The sequence below is a fragment of the Triticum aestivum genome, chromosome 6A, assembly GCF_018294505.1.
Source record: "Triticum aestivum cultivar Chinese Spring chromosome 6A, IWGSC CS RefSeq v2.1, whole genome shotgun sequence".
NCBI lineage: Eukaryota > Viridiplantae > Streptophyta > Magnoliopsida > Poales > Poaceae > Triticum > Triticum aestivum.
The window spans coordinates 213,513,873-213,536,893 of NC_057809.1; positions in this window are offsets into that span (position 1 = coordinate 213,513,873).

The window sequence follows — 23,021 nt, forward strand, 5'->3', positions numbered from 1 at the left end:
TCTTGGGAGTCCAGCGGTTCTCCCGGCCTCTACGAGACTCCGGAGACGAGCGATGACATCTACATGCCCCCAACCTCTCGTCGCGCCCGGAGCAGGGCCGCAAAGTCGGGCCGCCGCCATCGGTGATCTGGATGGGGTTGGCGCTGGCCTCCCGCGGCCCACTTTTGATGATGGTGTCGGCCGCAGGGGTGTGTAGATAGGATTCTCCTAGGTTCTCGTCTTTTGTTCCCTGCAAGGAATTGAGAAGTACCTCGTGGGGGCGTGTAAAGAGTCTGCAATGTCTTTTGTTGATATTATCCCAATTATGGAAGCCTTGTGAGCGCAAGTCCTGTTTAGGCTCGGTCTTCTCTTTCCAATCTCGCGATAGCTTGTTGCTCTACGCTGGCAGGTCCCAGTCCCCAGGCAAGCTTCACCCGTCGCTGGTATGCCAGGTCGCGTGCCGTGGTCAAGGCCAGGAGGTGAGCGGCCCGAGCTCAAGTAAGAGCTCCTGAGGTGCGATGCTCAGGGGGTCCCCTTTAGCGCTCAAGCAGCCATGGTAAGATAAGAAAGGGAGGCGATGTTGCCGCAACAGGGTTGCGGCAAGCGTGTCCCCTAGATTCCAACGATTAGTTGATCTGAGCTCGTGACTTATCTTGGCGGTCCGGGGTCGATTCTTCATGATGCGCCAGACCTGTGCGTGAACATTCGCAGCGTAGCTAGGTCAGGCCCATACGAGCCTTCCCCTTTCCTATGCTCTCCTTTGTGCTCTACGTCCTCAGGTCCCGGCCCTCGAGCGAGCTCAGCCGCCGCTGGTATGCCAGGTCGCATGCCGTGGTCAAGGCCAGGGGGTGAGGGCTGGAGAGCCAGTAAGAGCTCCTGAGTCGCGATGCTCAGGAGCCCCCCTTTTAACGTGCAAGCGGATTACTTGGAAGAGGTGGGAGCTCGCGGTGCCGCCTGGTGTTATCCTCGTGAGATTCCTGCGAGTCAGCACAAGGAAGAACACGATCTTCCATTATGGTTACTAGCCTGCTGCTGGTTGCTCCGCGAGGGGGTGAGGGCACTAAGGGCCCAGTGAGGTGACGTGCGCGGGGCGTGCCGCGAGCCAGAGCTCGACCGCTCAGGTTTTTCGACGTGGCAGGGACGGACCCGTGCACCAGCGCCGTGCCGGCGTGAGGAGGCCCCGTGGGAGGCAACAATTGAGCAGGTAGTAATCATAGGTAGATTAAACATGAGAGTAGCAGGCTTAAGTAAGTGCATGGGAGATACGTGCCACTGGGTCAGGCCCGAGAGGCTTGGGGATGATGTTGCCCGAGGGGCGTTCCCAACAAGGTAAGCTAAAGACATAAAAAGGGATGCATACCACAGGGACGGACCCACGCGGCCTGGGAATGATGCAGCCCAAGGGGCGCTCCCAGCTAAATGAACTTGGAAATGTCACCTGGTTATGTAGACGAAGGAGAGTTGGGGTAGATGAAGGTGCGCAGCAAAGGGGTTGCTCCTCACGAGCCACCGGGGCCCTGAGCCTCAGGAGGCTCTGGGGGCTCACGTGGTTCCTTGAGAACCGTCTCCATCTCCATCAGGACGACGTGGTGCCTGACCTCCTGAGCCGCTAGGATGTGCCGCAAGTTGCACTGGTAGGCGGCCGACACGCTCGGCAGGCCGAAGGGCATGCGAATGTAGATGTGCGGTGGGCCCTCGCAGCGTCCCACGTGCGAAGGCCAGAAAAGCTCCTGAGAAGTGGCCCCGTTGAGCCCTGGAACGTTGATGCAGACGCGCAGCCTAGCATCCTCGCCTGGATGGGAAGTTGTGCCTCGTGAGCAACGGTCGCCGCGCATAGCCCTTGCGTCTTGCAATTCCTGGGTGGTCTTGGTGATGAACTCCTGAACGGTGGGCGATCCTTGCCCTGTGCCCTCCTGAGGGAAACGTGCCATGAAGCACGCCTCCAAGTGGTGCCCAAGCGCCTCCCTCGTGATGTGGGCAAGGTCTGAGGCCTTCCAGAAGAAACCCCCCGAGCCCTGCCCGAGAAGGGCGCTGGACGCGCCTTCCTATGCGATGGAGGGAGGCGCCCCAGGAGCGGGCGCTGATCCTGACGAGGCTCCAGCTGTGACGCCTCCCTCCTGAGGTCCTGCACAGCGCAACTACTTCTTCTTCTTGGGGATGGCCTCAGGAGGGCCCTCACCCTTGCTGTCGGGGTCGTCGATTGCTACAGCTTGGAAGGCACGCTCGAGGGAGCACACCGCATCTCTTTCTTCACATGGGACCGTGATGATCCCGCCGCTTCCCGACATCTTGAGGACATTGTAGCTGTGATGGGTCACCACCATGAACTTGGCCAGGGCTAGATACCCGAGGATGGCATTAAACGGTAGACAGATGTGCGTGACGTCGAAGTCGATGAACTCAGTGCGGTAGTTCTTGCGTTCCCCGAAGGTGACACAGAGGCGGACCTGCCCTATCGGTGTGGTGGAACCGTTGGTTACTCCTGAGAAAGGCTTGGTAGGTTGAAGCTGGTCATATGGCACTTGGAGGTTGTCGACCGTGTCGACGGACATGTCGTTGAGCCCTGCGCCGCCGTCGATGAGGGTCTTGGTAACTTGCATGTTGCTGATGACTGGGAGCAAAGCATCGGGAGCGCGCCAGTGGTAGCTATGCACTTGAGCTGATCCGCCGAGTTGAATGTGATGGGGCACTGGGACCATCTGAGCGGGCGTGTGGCTTCGAGCTTGGGGAGGACTGCATTCACTTCACGAGAAAACTGCTTGAAGATATGCTGCGAGGCTGGGGCCTGGGCTCCACCCAAGGTGCAGGCGATAGCACGCGGTTCCTGGAAGCCCCTAGCCCCCTCATCTTGATGGTGTTCGTCATTCCTTCTTGGCGGTGGCGGCAGCGGAGGGAGTCCGGCGTTTCCTTGAGGACAATCCTCACGAGGCTGATCCCTCCAGGCGCCCTCGCAAGGCTGATCCTGCCAGCGGTCCTCACGAGGCCGGTCGCGCCACTCCTGGCACGGGCCACGGTCGTCCCAGCATCTGCCACCACGTCGCTGGTGTTGTGGGTATTCAGGTTGTGGAAGGCGCAGAACAGACGTCTTCTCTTGGATGACTCTGGTTGGTCTCTGCCATGCTTGGTGTCTGGTTCCGCTGCGAGCATGGCTGCTCCCTTGTGCTTCACGTCCTTGGCATTGGCTTTCTTCTCCTCCGGTCTGCGGCTGGGAGCTCGAGGAGGGGGAGGCGCCCCTCCTCAGCTCTTGCGCACTTGGTCGCTAGGTTGAACAACTCCAGGGACGTGCATAGCTCCTCGTGGATAGCGAGCTCTTCCTTCATCTTGATGTCACGGATGACATCAGAGAACGCAGAGATGATGACCTCATCCATCACCTTGGGGATCTTTAGGCGGACGTTGTTGAAGCGCTGGATGTACTTCTGGAGGGTCTCTCCTGGTTGCTGCCTGACACGGCGCAGGTCACCCGCAGCCGGCGGGCGGTCGCGAGTGCCATGGAAGTTGGTGACGAAGCGGTTGCGCATCTCATCCTAGGAGGAGATCGAGCCCGGTGGCAGGTTCAGGAGCCAGGAGCGGGCGCCATCCTTGAGAGCCATGGGAAACCAGTTCGCCATGACTTTCTCGTCGCCGTTGGCCGCTTCGATGCTCAGCTCGTGGAGCTGCAAGAACTCCGCGGGATCGGGGGTGCCGTCATAGCGAGGAGGCAGATCCGGCTTGAACTTGCCCGGCCAAGCGACGCTACGCAGCTCGGGGGTGAAAGCACGGCAGCCGGCTGTGGTCACAGGGGCCCGCCTTGGGGGTGGAGCTTGGTCTTGATGGGGTCCGCGCCCTGCCGCTACAGGTGGCGCGTGCTGCAGCCGGTCCTGGCGCGAGAAGCGACGAAGCATTTTCTTGCGGTCGAGGGACTTCTTGACGGCTTCTTTCTTCACGCGCGGGCGCGGGACGCAGTGGGTTGCATCGTGGACCCGCGCGCCTTGGCGCCAGGGCGCCGTCTTGGGGCAGAGGTGGTGGAGGTGCTCCGTGAGCTACGTCGCCCGTAGTTGGCGGAGGGCGAGGCGGAGAGAGGGACGGCGCAGGGGAGCCCCCTGCGGCGCGGACAAGATCGATGATGCAGTCGAGCCAGTCCTCGTAGAGGTCGTCGACCGGTCGGTAGCATAGGAGCTCATGCGCCATGAGGAGCGTGGCCCGTGCGTCCATGGGAGGGCGATGTGCATGGGAAGAAGAACCAGCCGGGGTCAGCAATGGAGTGGCGGTGTAGCCGTCCCGCCGCACTGAGGGGTGCAGCGAGGATGCTTGCTGCCCGTTCCCTGTCGGCGATGGAATATGCTGGCAAGATCACACTATAGAGAATAATGATGCAATAAAGCTACCACTACATGCATATTTGGCTAGTGGAGGCTCTAAGTTTAACATTTGCATAAAGCTAATTTTTCCCTACAACAAAGGAATATATTTTATTTAACTACCAAGTTTATGTCATTATCGAGAAGGTTCCTCCAACTCAATCCCGAAAATTACCAAGTATAAATATTAACCCAACAATTTCATTAGATAAAATGATAAGATCAACCAATAATTCAAATAACAGATACTCAAAGATGTTCATAACCGGGGACACGGCTAATCATGATTAGTTTATACACTCTGCAGAGGTTTGCGCACTTTTCCCCACAAGACTCGACCACATCCATGAAAGGAAGATCGAGACAGTCTTTCTGAAGCATTAACTCTTTACTCTTGGTAGACAGTACCACCTACTTTCCCCTACATCTGCTAGCCTACAATGAAAGAGGTCACACAACTTACTCAACTATGCCAGAGCCCAAAATGGCTTACGGCTGCACACGAAAGTTTCTGATCATGACTAATATTATGATCCCTTTGAGCCTGGGTGGCATACCATAGGATGATCACACGGGTACTCTGGGATATCCTAGGACAACACTGGATTGCTCCAGGTGCCCGCAACCAATCCACCCAGATGTGTATTAAAGTAGCCACCTTAAGTTTGCCTTAGTTAAAATCTCTCACAACTTGCATGAATCTCACATACCAATCTCGTCTACGAGCATGGCTAAGCAATATGAGCATAACGTGATTGATAAAAAGACAATAGGTTCCTACCTCATCAACTACTTCCCATATCCACAAGTTCACAATCCTACTCATGCAATGTTTGAGGGTTGAAACTAATGCATAAAAACTGGGTAATAAAGGGATATGATCAAAGTGTAACTTGCCTTGCTGACGATCGAAAAACTCTAGAGATTCGCAGTAGCAAGCTTCGCACTCCGGGTACTCCATCGTAAACAAACAATAGCATACATAAGCACTCAAGCATAAGATGCAAAGGTAAAACCCAATAAAAGATCTAAACAGAAAGTACAAGTGAAGAGCTTTAATTTGCAAAAAGAATCAATCGAATCAGAGATACGAAACTCAAACTACGATCAAAAGAAGCTCAAATTCAAATATGTTTGAAACCAAATTTTAAAGTTTCAAAAATATGTTTAAGTTGGGTATCTGAACAGAGGGTATCGTAACAAAGAATTTCGCGTTGGTTTCGTTGGATTTGGATAAACGAGCAAAAAGTAGTGATCGTTTTAAGACCAGGGACTAATCTATAAGAAAACTATTCACGGATAGGTCCCTGGTCGAAAATTAAACTAAAAAGAAAAATCTAACGAACGAACGTTCGGTAACAGAAACTAACAAACGAAAGGGTTCACTAATAGATCTAAACGAACGAACATTCACTAATTAAACTAACCTAATAAAATAAACCGATCTAAAAAGAAAAAGCCAAGCTAGAAAAAAAACCGGGGTGGGTTTTTCGGTGGTCATACCGGTTCGAAAGAAAGAAACAACGGCGGTGGATCGGGCTCCGGCAGATCGGCTAGCGGCGGCGCAGCGGCTCCGGCGACGTCGCAGGCAGCGGGCGGTGGCAGCGAGTGGTGGTGGCGGCGCGAACAGCGGCGGCGGCAGCGAGCGGCAGCGACGCGGCGGCTCGACTTGGGTGGCGGCTGAGGCGGCTTGGTGGAGAGGAGAGGGGCGGCGGGACGACTTGTAAGACGGGTCGGGAGGGGCCCCGACTTGGGGGAGGGGCGGGCGCACGGCGGCGGCTCGGACTCCGGTGAGTCCGGCTCCCGCACGACAGGGAAGGCGGCGGCGTGACGGGCCGGCTGGGCCTTCGGCCCAGTTCGGTACGGAACTCTTTTTATTATAATTTCACCGTGAAGAAAAATCCAAATAAAATAAAAAAAATCCTAAAATTCCGAAAACAATTTTCACCGTCCTCTCCTAATATTTAGGACAAAGTGAACATTTTTCTAGGCTAAATGAATTTTTTTAAATGCACATTTTCCCTAATTTAATAAAATTCAACCGGATAAAAGTGCAAATAAAATTCAAATAAATATATTTTTATTCAAAATTAAATTTCCAATATTTCCTAGCTGTTTTGAAGAAGTCATATTATCTTCTCTCATTTATTTAAATTGAAATAATTGGAAATTTTTTTTGAATAAAACCACTTTGATCCAATTACCAATTCTGAAAAATTCAAAAATAGATTTTTATGAAAACCTCCAACTCTCTCAATTGGTCCTTGAGTTGCTTAAGGCTTCTAGGATCAAAATTTCCAATTAAACCAATTCAAAATGCATAAATCATGGATGCATATGATGACCTAATGATTAACATCCAAATTGAAAATTGGGATGTTACAACCTGAGAATAACCCGCTTAGCATGGAAGATACCGACCACCGCATGTCATTCCATGAATGATCCAGACACATAAAAGGGATATTTATTAAAAAAACTTAGAGGTGGCACATGCAAATTTACTTAGGACGGCGGGGTAATACCGCATATAGGTAGGTATGGTGGACTCATATAGGTAGGTAAGTACAGGCGAAGGCTAGCAATTAGATTGAGAAGCGGGCAGCTAGAGAGCAACAACGGTCATGAACATGCATTATGCATAAAGTAACATTGGACACTAGCATGAGTAGGATATGAACACCATGAACATAAATATCATAGAGGCCATGTTGGTTTTGATTCAATTACATGCATGAACATGTGCCAAGTCAAGCCACTCGAACATTCCGAGGAGGATACCATATCGTCATACTACATCACAATCATTTTAACGCAATGTTGATATCCGAGATAAATCATTATCCACTCCCAGCTACTTATGCATGACATGTGAAACTATAATCTCTAATTGTCAATGCAAACATGTTTAATCATAATGGGCTGAATCATGGATACTAGGTTAAACATATTTACACAAATAGAACAAGTCGAGTTCATACCAGTTTCTCTCTACCACGACTAGTTCATCGAATATCGTCATTATTGCCTTTCACTTGCACGACCGAACAATGTGAAAATAATAATAGTGCAAGAGTGTCATGGACTAAGCTAGAATCTGTAAACATTTTATTCAACAGGAGAAGACGAGGTAAAATGGGATCTTTATTAGATCAACAATTATTCATAAGAGAGCCACTCAACATTTTCATTGGGGTCTTCTCCTCGGTAAGACTCGAATACAAGAAAAAGAAGTTCATAGAAAAACACTGAAATATTTTTGGAGTTTTTGGTTTTCTTGAAGAAGCAAATAAATGGTAAAGCAAAAACGAGAAAAACTATTTACACGGGAAAGCTCCCAACAAGTAGAAGAAAAACAAGGAAATCTTTTTGGGTTTTGTTTTTAGTGCTACAGCTAAGCATGCGTAGAAAGTGAATTAATTACAACTAATTTTTTTTGGTTTTTCTAAGGTTTTTCAAACACACAAGAAGAAAGCAAGAAAATAAAATTAAGCATGGATGATACAATGAAAAAGTGTAAACACCGACAACTGGAATGAGATGTGTGAACATGAATGTAATGTTGGTGAGAAACACGTACTCCCCCAAGCTTAGGCTTTTGGCCTAGCTTGGTAGTCGATCAGTAGCCTGGATAGTAGTTGGCGTGGTAGCTCATGGAGGCTCTCAGTGTGGATGCCTCGGCTTGCCATGCCGCCTCAACTGCTACGTTGTGAGCTCGGGCCTCGCTCTCAAGAACAAAATATCTTCCCTTGCTGTGATAATCAATAAGAGTAGGCGCAGGCAGATATGTGTGCACAACAGATGCTTGGTTAAACAACAATTTATAGGTGAAATTATGAATATCTCCCTTAAGGATTTTATGATCTTTCATAGCATAAAAGTCTAAATACTGTGTGGGTAGGATAGGGTCAAAGGGCAAAGGTGAAACACCCAACCCTCGTGCTAAACGCGTGGCATAAATTCCACCATAGAAACAGCCACTATTAGCGTTATGCTACAGTCTGCGTGCAACAATCGCTGGAAGATTATAACTCCTATCACCAGTGAAAGCGGTGTGTATGAGGCTCAAGTCTGGAGCACAAAGTGTACTACAATCTTGCTTGCCTACGATACATTTCCTGTTAAATAATGCAAAGTACTGAATTGCGAGAAAATGAATGCTCTTTATTCCACCTTGCGTCACTCCCCTCGTCTCACCATAGCAAAGACTAGTCAACAATGATTGGTACTCAGCCCTTGGCGGTTCGTCAAGCAAACCCCAGAATGGGAGTTTGCAGTGGTGAGAAAAATTCTCTAGTGATATGGTAAATGGATTTTCATAAAGCTTAAATGACACCCTAGACTCACGGGGATGGAATTTAAATTCTTTGACAAATGATCCAATGAGAGTGTGGTGCTGATCGCACTTATCTAAAATGTAGGGACCGAGACCAGCATTGTGAACATATTGCTCAAATTCGTCCTTAATGCCCACACTCACCATATAATCATCGCATGGCCATAGGCATGTTTTGGTGGCGGCATCTAGAATGGAACTTTCACATGGTTCAACGTAAGACCGACGAGCGGAGTTGTCACTAGAAGATGCACCCGAGGATCTCCTCCTCGAAGAACTCCTTCCAAATAGGTTCATCATGTTCGTGTGCAATTTTCTGAAAAATTTTGGGTGACAAAAGTTTATCAACAAAACTTTACAAGATTGATAGCAACTACTCAAAGGGATACATAGAGGCCATAGTGAGCATTCAAACTACTTAGAACTCTAAGAATTCAACATGTGTAGCGACTCAACCTCAGACGATCAAGTCTCTGTGCTTAAGTGTCATCTCTGAATTGGTATGATGACACACATAGTACTCGAGGAATTATAACAGAGGTAAATCACATGTATAAAGTAACATAAATACTATTACCTCAATCCAAATAGTGGAAGTAACAACAAGGTTGTGGATTCCCATCAACACCAATGGCAAAGTTGAGTGTAGAAATCATAACCCTTATGAAGTGTGAACTTTCCTTGTACTGTTGATGAAGATGATTCGTACTCATAACACCTGATAGTTCTACTCGTCACACTCCGGTTAATCTATCATAAGCAAGCAATTGCATACATAAGCACTCATGCAAAAGAATCGAAGAAAAGATCTCGGAAAATTCAAAAACAAGCAATAAACTCTTGCAATAGAAAAATATTTCTAATAGTACCAAAATTGGGTGGATTTGGTCTTATCAGAAAGTTTAGGTCAAGAGCTTCAAATTGCAAAAAGAATCAATTAAATCAGAGTTATAAAACTCGAGTTATGAACAAAAGAAATTCAAATTCAAATCCGTTTGAAATCAAAATTTAAAACTTTCAAAAATATGTTTAAGTTGTTTATCTGGATAGAGGAGATCATGATGAAGAAGTGGGCGTTGGTTTCGTTGGATTTGGACCAACGAGTAAAAAGTTGTGAGGGATTGAAAGGCAGGGGCTAATCTGAAAAAAAAATCTACAACTAAGTCCCTAGACACGTGTCAGAAATCTATTGGTTAAAAATCGTTCGCTGTGAAGGTAAAGCAGTGAACGTTCACTAATTAACACATACCGGTTCGAAAATAAAAAAACAAGAAGATCTAATCTGGGTCGTTCATTGAAGATCTAACGGAGGCGCGTGGAGCTGGACTTACAGCGGCGGTGTACGTCGACGAGGGTGTCGGGCGTGGTCGCCGGGGGTGCTCTGGTGGCCGAGGGTGACAGCGGAGGCGACGGGCGGACGCGGTAGGGCGAGACGGTTCCGGTGGTGGTGGATTTCGACTGCGGGGTGGTCCGACACGAGTGGGGCGAGCTTGGTGGGCTTCGGCTCCAGTAGTCGTCGTCGGGGAAGACGACGGCGCGTGCGTCGGCTCGAACGGGGCGGGCGCTCCGGTAGTCCTCCGGCTCGTCAGGAGGCACGGGGTCGTGCGGTTCGGCGAGGCTGACACGATGGTGGTGGCGGAGGTGGTCAGAAGGGGCACGTGGAGGCGCGGCAAGTCGACGGAGCTCGATGAAGCTTCGCGAGCTCCAGCGAGAATTGGAATAGGGTGAAACGGCCATGGGAAATCGTGATTTTTGCGAAAATCGGATGAGGAGGGGGAGGGCATTTTTAAAGGGAGGCTGGCATGCGCTAGGGGCAAATATCCGAGCGAAACAATCGGGATTTGGATCGGGGCAATGTGCCCGTGATGAACATGAAAGAATCGACAGAGGAAAGGGATGACAGGTGGGTCCCTCGTGCGGGCGTCAACTGATGTGCGTGCGTGCAGTTGCGGCCGGGAGAGATGGGGTTAGCGAGAGGGAGAATGGTCGGCCGGATGTGATAGGGCAGTGGCCTCGGGCCTCTTTTTTTAAACGCAGCAAGGAAAACTAAAACAAAGTAAATATAAACAAAATTATATATAGGCATATTATATATCAAAATTTTTATAAAAACATTTCCTACAACATGAACTATTTTTCAAGTTCAAATAAAATTCACACAAAATCCAATAATTCAAACAGTGTTGTTGTTGTAATAAAAATTATTTTAAAATACCAACATGATTTCAAATCCATTTTTATCCATTTTTCTACTGTAGGGAATCATTGTACCCTATTTTCCGAGGGTTTTTGGAGAAAAATAATTTGAATAAAACCCAAATAACTCCAAATTGAAAATAATTTCAAAGGGACTTTCAATTTGATTTCTTTGAAACTTCCAACTCTATTTCTTAGAATTTGAAGAAGTCATTTTATCTTCTCTCATGAAACTCATTGAGTTGCATGAAGTTTCCGAATTTTAAATAGTTCCAAATGGAATTCAAATCTTTTCAAACCCTTTTCATTTATTTAAATGGAAGAAGTCATATCATCTTCACTCTAGGGTTTTGTGATGAAATGAATTTGAATTCATGGAGATCATAAATGCAAGGTGAAAGTTTGGGGAAGTCCTTTTATTCCCTCTCATTTAACTTTCTAAAAAAATCAAATTTCACTCAATTTCACACAAGCAACCACACCACAATCAAACAATCAATCAAAACTATTTATTTAATATAACATTCCAAAATTTAGAATTTTGGGATGTTACAAACCTACCACCCTTAAAATGAATCTCGTCCTCGAGATTCGGAGAGGCTAGCAAGAAATAGGTTAGGTTCGGGGGTATCTCAAAATCAAGCAATTATCATGAAGGTCTTGGGTGCTACCACCCTTAGAAGCATGGTTACGGTCCCATCAAAACTCATATACTCCCTCCTTATTGTTGGCAGTGTTGATCTTCTCCAATCTTCAGGATAATTCCTTCTCTGGGCTCTTCCGGTAGTGGCATAACCTTTTTCCTCAATTCCCATGTCCTTTCATTCTTGGTACGGTTCTTCTGTGACTGGGTCTTCTTAGCTGACGGGTCTGGCTCCAATACTAAACAACTATCAATATCTCATGGTGGTCAACCATTTACGGTTTCTCCTGCAAGAAATGGGTCTGGGCTTCATTCTCACCGTATGACCTATGATTGGCAACAGCTACCATGTACAAGGGAAAATTGTTATACCATTCTAAGGTTTAAACAAGGTTTTGATCGTCGTCTCTCTAGTATGGGTAAGTCACTCAGATTTACCATCCCATATAGCAAGGCGAATAATAAGAGTAAGTTGGTATGATGATCAATCCATCCCGCACCCAAATCATTACCTTGTATATGGTTTAGCGAATCTCGCATTCTAACACTCGGTCATCCTCACAAGCATTGCAGAATTTCTCTTGTCAAATTCAGATAAATCCATGGATTCTGCAAGCCAAACAAACATCTATCGTTCCTTCACAACTCTTAGGTTTTGCGTAACTCCTATAAGATCGTCTGTTGATAAAGGTATATCCTCTTCCGAGGTTTTTCCTTCAGCAAGAGTGTGTTTACTTCTTGGCAGGTCCTGGAGCCTGTGGGTTATGGCCCATCGCATCACTTGTAAACCTTGAACTCATCATTGAGGGTAGCTTATCATTATTCCAATATCCAGCTTCCTAGCATTCTTAAATCCATCCAATTGTACTGTCTCCCTTCCATCTATTTGTACCAAACTAAGACATGATTACTCAGACTCATCATGGAGTTAAAATTGCTCCATATTACCAACATTATACCTCCTTTATATCCAATAGTACGTCATCCCTTCATATTCTTGGGATATCCCACATATCAAGATAAAACTCGTACTTATTTTGTCCAAAGTCTACTCCGTGGAATATCATTATATTTTCCAGGGGTCAAGTGTCATCACAGGGTACTACCACCCTTGAAATGCACAAATTCTTCCATAGACCATATTTCTCAAATCCTCGAAAATGGTCAAAATCTTTCTTCATAGAGTAACTTCTCAGAAAATCCAAATCAGTACCAACGATGCTAACTTTATTGATTCTCAAATTATTACAATCTCATGCATTTCCATTACGTGCCTCAACTCAACACCCCAATATAAAAGAAATGTTCCCACTACTACTACTATATTTCTCACAGACTCAACTATTTAACACGAATATCCTCATTGGGACAATCTCTGGCAAAGTGCCCTACTTCATTACAGCAGAAACATATTACCTCTGACAAGGCTCATGGTTTCCCTGTGATTACATAGCCTCCTTGGGTCCTCAGCTTCCTTTTTGGGCAACCGCTGAAGTAGTGCCCTGAATCTTTGCACCCGAAACATGTGATATGACTCAGGTCCTTATTTGTAGAAATTGGGCTATTCCTGGAATCCAATCTATTTCTCTTCCTGGATTTCTCCATTCCAATCAGGGCTTCTATTTCCAGTGGGTCATACTCTACTTCCTGTGTCGGGAATTCTACTAGATCCCCATTCAGACAATTTGGGAGATGTGTCCTTCTTCTCCACATGAATAGCATGACTTAGTGCAGGGTTTAATTAGATCTTCTTTGTGTGTGTCCTCGACATCTTCCTTCATCACAGGTTCTTCTAAAATTTCCAAGAGGGCTCCTTTCATTTCTTCTTTCTTCTGCTGGATGGTTCTTTGTACCATGGGGTAAATGTGACACTAAGCAGGGTAGTGCGTAGTCCCTTCACACAAGAAACAAGTAATCTACCTAGTGGGGCATTCTTCATCTGGGTGACTTCCTTCACAATTAGGGCATTCATCCTTGTGTTCTTTATGGTTGTGTCCTATTTCTCCATAGAGCTTGCAGGCACAAGGTTTCTTCATATCATTTCCATAAGGCTACAATTTCTGGGACACAAGACGAGACCTTTGCAGAGTCAACTTAAATTCTTCCCAAGTGGTTACTCTTTGCCACCGATTGATGGTTTGGTATACATCCTCCACCAAGTAGCAGCACCTCTTTCAAAGCACTGAAGAGCATGCTGGGTCATATCCTTTTCCGCTATAGGGTTATTCTTCATGTGATCTTCCATGTTCTGAATCCATCGGTCCGTCTCCAATTGACTTATCGGTCCCAGAAATGTGAGTTCATCTCCATTCATCATCTATTGGGTCTAGGGGTTTTGGGGTGAGATAAGAGAGATAGAGAGGGATACACACAATACAAACAATAGTTTTTGAAGAGACCGATTTTATTTTGTGGCTGTTGCGAAAACATCAAACAAATGACAGCTCACAAACATCGCATCGGACGTAGGTATAAAATAGGGGTTTGGTCTTCTAAGGGTCAATAAATATTCAAAGTTGCCAAACTCTTCAAGTCTTGTTCATTTCTCCGATGGGCTTCTTCCGATCATGCTTGTCCTTCTCAAGTTCTTTTTCCAGGTCATCTCTATTGATGCGAAGTCTCTCGTGATGCCCTTTAATATTCTGGAGTTGTGTTCCAAACTTCTGGGTTTCAACATCCTTAGAATGAACCATGGTCCTACTGTCCTTCAGTTCATGACGAATCTCCAGTATCTCGAGGTTTTGCTCCTCCAACTTGGCTACTTCCAGCTTCTGGGTCCTGAGTTCTTCACGAAATACTTTCTTGTCAAATACGGCTTCCTAAAGGTCCACCCTAAACTTCTTGATATAATACTCCAGATCCTGGTGATACACCAGCTAAGGTTAAAACTTCGTCTTTTGCTGATAGGTGCTCCATTAGCCCTTTTGTCATCCAATCCTTCCGACGAAATGCATGCTTAACTCAGCACGGTGACAATAGCATAAGCGGGCGATAACATCATGGATAGTCGTGTTTATGCCCATTTGTTTGCCATGAGCTATCATTTCATAGTTGATATCTCCTGTCTTGGGGTTTTCTTGATGGCCAAAATCTTGAGTCTTGATGCTCCATGTTCCGGTATCTCTTTAACACACCTTCATCTCAGGTATCGGCAACTTCAATAGTCTAACAAATTCCATAAGGCTGGATCATAGGAAAAGTCTTCGTAGTGTTGTCTTTGGTTCAAGGTGAAGCTCTTCATCTAAAATATGTAAGCCAGGGGTTCTTCGGTAAAGAAATTCAGAAGGGCACAAGAATAACTTAAGTGGATCCTATTCAGAGCCTTCCAAGTCACTTCACTCTGGGAATTCTTCAGAGCCTTCAAATTCTCCTAGTCTTTGGAGTCTTCAACCATTATAGTTTCCATTATTATAATGCACGGTAAAATCCTCTTCATTCCGAAGTGGTCTTAGTTGTTCGGTATCTTGTACTTCTTGGAGTGATCTCATCAGTCGAATCTTCGCGTGGTCAAAAGGGGAAATGGGTATAGTCTAACTAAAAGGGAAAATATTTGATAAAACTCAGAAAAAAAGAGAGGTAAAAGATCCTTTTGAAAATAAAGTTGTAGAGAAAATATTTCCTATGGGCTTGCCAGTTTCTAGGGGTCATGTCCTACAGTCAACATGTGCTCTGATACCATCTTGTAGCGACCCGACCTCAGACGGCCAAGTCTCTGTGCTTAAGTGGCATCCCTGGATCGGTATGCTGACACACACAGTACTCGAGGATTTATAATAGAGGTAAATCACATGTATAAAGTAACGTAAATACTATTACCTCAATCCAAATAGAGGAAGTAACAACAAGGTTGTGGATTCACATCAACACCAACATCAAAGTTGAGTGTAGAAATCGTAACCCTAACGTATCACTTACTCGTCGAAGATTCCTACAACATGAGACGTTGCAGCCATATAGGTCAGTACATTGAATGTACTGGCAATTTCACACTGTAGAGCAATGTTGAATAATGGCTATCACTACATGCATATTTGGCTGGTGGAGGCTCTAAGTTTAATTTTGCATAAAGCTAATTTTTTCCTATAGCAAAAGAATATATTTTATTTAACTACAAAGTTGGTTGAAAATTATTGAGAAGGTTCCTCCAACTCAATCCCAAAATAATAATTATAACCCAACAAATTAATTAAGTAAAGTAATGAGATCAAATCAATAATTCAAGTACCAGATACTCAAGATGTCCATAACCGGGGACACAGCTAACCATGATTAGTTTATACACTTTGCAGAGGTTTGCGCACTTTTCCCCATAAGACTCGATTTCCTCCTTTGAATTTCTCGCACTACATGATGTTTGAGAAACGGATGATCGAGACAGTCTTTCAGAAGCATTAACTCTTTACTCTGGGTAGACAGTACTACCTACTTTCCCCCTACATCTGCTAGCCTACCACTGAAAGAGGTCACACAACTTACTCAACTATGCCAGAGCCCATAATGGCTTGTGGCTGCACACGGAAGTTTTTAGCATGAATAATCTTATGATCCCTTTGAGCATGGGCGACATTCCATAGGGTGATCACACGAGTACTCCGGGATCCCCTTGGGCAAACACTGGGTTCTCCAGGTGCCCAGGCAAACCACTGGGTGCTCCAGGGTGCCCCAACCAATCCACCCAGATGTGTATTAAAGTAGCCACCTTAAGTTAAACCTTAGTTAACAAAAACTCTCACATCTTACATGAATCTCACATACCAATCCACGTCTACGAGCATAGCAAAGTAGTGTAAGCATAACGCAATAATACCCTGGGTTTGAATGTAAGACAATAGGTTCCTACCCAAGCTTCAAAATATCGGATATCGGGTTTGTATCGGTGTGGCTTTGACATATCGGATGTCAGATATCGAGTGATATATCGGACGATATGTAGATATATCGGCGAACACATGTCTAGTTTTTTCATTATTCTTGTTCAAAACATTTACTTTTAGTAAAAGAAAATGTATGATGTCAATGCTTTAACATAACACTTTTAGGTTCCTAGTTTACTAACTTGTTAATTAAGAAACAATTAAGGAAAGATTCACAAAATCGTTACTCTATGATTAAAAAAAGTATGATATATATGCATTTGTATGAAACATTGCGAATGACTTTAATAATATATAATGGCGTTGTAAATGCATAATCTTATTTCACTGTTATCCAATAAAGAATTGTTGCCATCTTTGTATCGTTCTATATCGATGGACATATCGGGCTAGTTATCGACCATATCGGTCGATATTTCGATCGATATCGGATGATATGTTGGAAAATAATATTTGCAAAATGATATGTTATGTTTATATCGATGGAGCCCCAAAAGTGATATATCGGTCGTATCGGCCTACATTTAAAATCTTGTTCCTACCTCATCAACTACTTCCCAATACCCACATGTTATCAAATCCTAGTCATGCAATGTTTGAGGGTTGAAACTAATGCATAAAAAGTGGGTATGAAAGGTATGATCAAAGTGTGAACTTGCCTTGTACTGTTGATGAAGATGATTCGCACTCATAACGCCTGATAGTTCTACTCTTCACACTCCGGTTAATCTATCGTAAGCAAGCAATTGCATACATAAGCACTCATGCAAAAGAATCGAAGAAAAGATCTCGGAAAACTTCGAAAACAAGAATTAACTCTTGCAACAGAAACCAATTTCTAACAGTAACAAAATTGGGTGGATTTGGTCTTATCATAAAGTTTAGGTCAAGAGCTTCAAATTGCAAAAAGAATCAATTAAATCGGAGTTATAAAACTCGAGTTATGAACAAAAGAAATTCATACTCAAATCCGTTTGAAAGAAATCAAAATTTAAACTTTCAAAAATATGTTTAAGTTGTTTATCTGGATAGAGGAGATCATGATGAAGAAGTGGGCGTTGGTTTCATTGGATTTGGACCAACGAGTAAAAAGTTGTGAGGGATTGAAAGGCAGGGGCTAATCTGAAAAAGAACTATCTACAACTAAGTCCCTGGACACGTGTCAGAAATCTACTCGTTAAAAACCGTTCGCTGCAAAGGTAAAGCAGTGAATGTTCACTAATTAACACGTATCGGCTCGGAAATAAAAAACAACTAGATCTAATCTGGGCCATTAATTGAAGATCTAACGGAGGCGCGTGGAGCTGGACTTACAACGGCGGTGTACGTCGACGAGGGCGTCGGGCGTGGTCGCCGGCGGTGCTCCGGTGGATGAGGGCGATGGCGGAGGCGAAGGGCAGACGCGGCGGGGCGAGACGGTTCCGGTGGTGGTGGATTTCGACCGCGGGGTGGTCCGATGCGGGTGGGGCGAGCTTGGTGGGCTTCGGCTCCGGTGGTCGTGGTCGGGGAATACGACGGCCGCCGCCCCGGCGAAAACATCGTCGCCGAGGAGGACGGGTGAGTCGAAGACGTCGAGCACCGGCTAGGGTACTCGTCAATAGTGGGCGCGTCGGATATGCCCAACGCAGCTAAGGAGGCGGTCAGTGCATCGATGACGTCGGCCGCCAGCGCGACGGGTTCATCGGAATCGGTGAAGGGCCCCATCTGGAACATGTCTCCGACTGGGACCTCGAGGCGCCCCACGGTGGGCGCCAACTGTCGTGGTGGGCGCATGGCAGATGCCAAGGGATGGCTAAAGGGAGGGACAGGCTCGAGGGCACCGGTGGGCTCGAGAGGCGGGGTCGGCATGAGCGAGTGTGGGACGCAAGACATACCCAGGTTTGGGGCTCCCGGAGAGATAACACCCCTAGTCTCGCCGAGAGTGGTTTATATGCGGAGTAGTACATAGTTGCTCCTAGAGCTGTTTGGGAGAGGAATGAAGACAAGCCAAGGCTTAGGCTGCTCCTTCTCCTCGTGTGTGTGTGTGTGTGTGTGTGTGTATGTGTGTGTGTGTTCTACTGATGATCTTATCGCCTCGTGCATGGAGGCCTCCTGGGGGGTTTTATAGGTCAAACCCTCAGGGCTACAAAGGTAAAGTTACAAGGCCATGGGGTCAGGATGTCAGCGCTTGGGAAGCCAGTGCAGGGACCCGCCGGGTACCAGGATACGCCGGGTTCTCCGGCGCGGGCCCCGTGCGCTAGGGGGCACTGTTCCCCCTCTTGTCGTGCGTCACGGAGTGGTTGGGCTGGCTCGGCTATAGTGGTGCCCCGCCTGGTCGCCATCGGCTTGCGTCAGCAGGACGAGGGGGGCACTGTTGCCAAGCCGGCCTCGGTCAGCGGAGTAGGTGGGACACTGTAGCCATGCTCCTGTCGGTCAGCGGGGTTGGTGGATCACTGCGACCATGCTCATCTCTTCTATGGGGACTTGTTCCGTCGTACGCCTTAGATGGGATGGGAGCTGACCCGCGACCGGGTTGAGGGAAACGCCATGCGGGCGCTGGCTCGCTGGAGAAGTCTTGGTTTGTCGAGTTCGGTCGACATGCGCGAGCAGGCCTGGCCGTGTTGCGGTCTTGGCCGGCTTGAGGAACCCGGCCAAGTACGAGCCGGGTTGAGGGGCAATGCCGGCCCCGATGTTTTTGAAAAGGATCCGGGTTCCGTTGCCTACCCGGGGTTCATCCCTCCGACAAATCCTATGTTTGAACTCAGTTTAAATGGAAGAAGAAAATGCAAGTCATAGCTACGAAATATCCTGTTGTGTGTCCTGATTGCTTTTGTTCCTTAACTTTGTTTTGTTATGAAGCATATATCGATCTTTTTCTTCAAGCTAAGGATGGTACATATTTCAGTATGTAATGTACTGTGTCAATATCCATGTCGTCCCCCACTTTATTTAGGTTTACAAATACAATTGGATGTAGTGTAGTGGTAATCACCAATTTTCATCCATATTTTGCATTTAAAAACTCAGATTTGAGTCTGGATCAACTCAGTTGTACTGTGTCAATATCCAACTCGAATTTTACTATATGTATTTTAACTGAATTTTGACCATGTCTTGTTCCTTTCTTGCTTGCTTGCTTCTTTTGGTGTGGATTTTACTCAAGGTAGGCTAGATTTTCCCACAAGGTGAGCTAGATTCCTGTTTGTAGGATGTTGTATCAGGATAGTAGACACACTAACAAGCCACTACTGATGAAACTAAGATCTGCTTGAAGTTTGGAGTATATGTTTTCTTTGCTAATTTTCAGTAAGTTAGCACAAATTCAGTTTTAATCCAAATTATTCAAATAAATCCAAATATTTTAAATTAATTCAAATAACTAAAATTAATCCAAGTCAATTCAAATAATTCAAATAAATCCAAATAACCCAAATTAATTCAAAGAATCCAAATTAATCCAAATAATTCAATTAATCTAAATAACCCGGATAATTTAATTAATCCAAATAACCAAAATTCCAATAAATTCCAACAAGGAGTTGATATACAAGGATTAGACAAGGCATATACAAGGACATGACATAAGGGCCTCTTTGTCCCCTTTTGACACAAGATTACACAAGACACACATAAGGAGCACTTGGTATCAACAACTACCTGACTACATGACATAAGGACCTCTTTGTCCCCTCCTGGCTACATTATTTTCCTTTCTCTCGCCATTTCTTCACTTCCCTTCTCTTCCCTTTACTTTTCTTTCTTTTCCCTTCTGTTGCTACTTCTTCCCTTTACTTTTCTTTCTTTTCCCTTCTATAGCTAATTCTTTCCTTCCCTTTTCTTTTCCTATTGCAATTTCCATTTCTTCTATAACGGCCCTGGTATCAACAACTACCTGACTGCCACAATATACACTAATTATTTCCCTTCCAGCATTCTGAATATGATCCTTGTGCAAGTGTGGCAACTTATATTGATTTTCTCCTTTGTCTTTCATAACTTCAAATATAACTGCTTCTAATGTGATAAAGCTTCTGTGCAACTTGTGGGGATCATAGTTCTGGAATTCCTCTTCCACGCCTTGTACCAGTTCCTAGATGTTTGTAGATGAACTGCAGTCGGTTAGAGACTGGAGAGAGTTATGGAAGCAGAGGTCCAAACAATTGAACTCAGGGCTATTTGGGGGCTGTTGTAGCAATCAGATGTCAAGATCAGCTTGTTCCACAGCTTCTCGAAAAGCTACATCATTACGAAGGACATGAGGCTTTGCGTTATCCTGTTGGATGAATATTGTTGCTCTCTCATCATCGTTAGGCCACTTATCTTGAATTGCTGGGATAACCTTATCGATGAGATAATCTCTACACACAGGCCTGGTTACTTTCGCTGATTTCAACACATTTGTTCCCTTTGCTCTGTTCTGACTTGTCCGCACCGCCTCAGTCTCTTCAATGAATGCCCAAATGCCGATCTTCCAATCGAATGTTAGCTCCCCCTCATTGTTATACCGAGGCCTGGCCACAACTATTAGGAACATTACCTTCCCAATGTTGTTAGTGTTTGACATGGTGCGCTTGGGTTCAGGTTCTCTTGGAAGTACATAGTAACTATTCTTCAATCTCGTCATGTCAAACCACTTTTCATCGATGTGAACCATATTGGTCATTGGCTTGAATTAGCCCAAGAAGTTGATATCGAATTGTCATCGAGCATGGACATGCATAATTTCAATCTCGCAAGCTTGTTCTCTGGCTTGAGGTGAGGCTTCACGGTGCTTGTGATGCGGTTGAGATCATTCAACTGGAACCTCTTATGTAGGGTCGATCGGGCCACACCTAGAGACCGTGCCAGAGATTGAATTGTCCTTCTTTTATTTAGTGGGATTGTTGAGGTCCTCGCTAGATCCAGCTCCTTTCTCTTCCGACCAGCTCTTCCTGTCTTCTTGCTTGAGACATCTACTTCTTTGCCATCGGCAACCTTCTTTTTGGCGTCTTCCCAGATTCTTTCAACAGATCATACACTTATGTTCAACAGGGTTGAGACTAGCAGCTTGTCATCTGGTTGAACAGATCCATCTCTGAGCTCGATTACTAGCAAGGCGAAGTAAACACCATGCCTCTCCTTATTTGACAATTCTCTTCTTTTCTCTTGAAGTATCCAATTCATAACTTCATCCTCTTCCTCTTCATCTTCTTGAGGCATCCAATTCCTAGCTTCATAGTCTTCCTCTTAAGGCATCAAGTTCAAATCCATAGCTCCATTCTCTGCCACTTGAGGTTCCTCCTCTTTAGGGATCCAATTCAAATTAATACCTTCATCGTCTTCCTCTTGATGCATCATGTTCAAATCCATACTCCTGCTATCATTGACAAAAGATGACTACATCATGGTTTATAGCAGCACGAAGAGATTACAGCAAGCAACAACACAATAGGTTACTAGTGAACTTTTACGCACAAGTAAGCTTGGTTTTTACAAGCACACGTGAATTAGCATCAATAACTATGATCAAAACTTTCTACATCCTGAGATAAGAGATGTGCAACCAACATGCATGCATTTGTGTTTGATGAATCCCCTCCATCACTACACACAAAATAATTACGGGATCATGTGTGAATCTCTGACAGCAATGTAAACTAAGATCATACTCCCCTTTACTGAAAAGAATTCAGTTAACACTATTTTTGCAGAATTGTTGTTGTCAGTTAACTAAAACTACAGCACATTCCAATCAATTGGCTGCAGCCTGCAGGTATATGTATATGTGCTCTAATTGAATTTGAATGATTCACATAACTGAATTTATATGTACTCCACTTTATACCCAAGCTTTCATTAAGTACTTTATGTTTGCTTATTTTTGGTTTTTCTCTCTGCAGGAAATACTTTGGCATGGTACAGTTTGACCAGCCACAGGACCAGATCAGTTAAGCTACTCCTTTTAGTCTACATCAAGGTACATATCTTTTAACTAAATTTTAACAGTCTGGTGTTGTTTTCACTAAACAAAGCCATTTTACAGAAGTTGCTTTCATAAGTTGCAAACAGTACTCCAAACTAGCAGTACCAAACTGAATTTTGTACTCCAAACTTTCATAATTTCTGGAGTACTCTAAACTAGAGTAATTCCAGCAGTACCAAACAGTACTCCAAATTTGCATATGTTTAGTGACTGCATATGTTCAGTGACTTAACAATTTGACAGTTAGCAAGGTACAGTGATTGTGTATGTTCAAAATTAGCTGATCTGCTCTAATTCCACAATCCTAGCAATTATTGATCTAGACAAACATTCAATTTCACCAGATGACTATCAGTTTCACCGTGAAAATTGATAGTAAATTTTAACAGTTTGGAGTATAGATTAACTGAAACCTGACATTTTAACTGAATTTTACGTTCTTCCTTCCTTAGGAACACGAGCTCTGGAGGCAACACAAGGAGCGGGCCAAAGGAGCACAAGGCAGCTGCTATTGGAGCTTTGCTACTGCTGACAACACGAATATCGAGCTGCGGATCAATTTCACTCTGTATCAACAGAGGAGCACAGACAAGCGAGTTGCGGATCAATTTCACTTTGTATCACAGAGAAGCACAGACAAGGGATATGCGGATCAATTTCACTTTGTATCAGCTGCAGGATCAGAGCGGAGTAGCAAAGGTAGAAGCAGAGG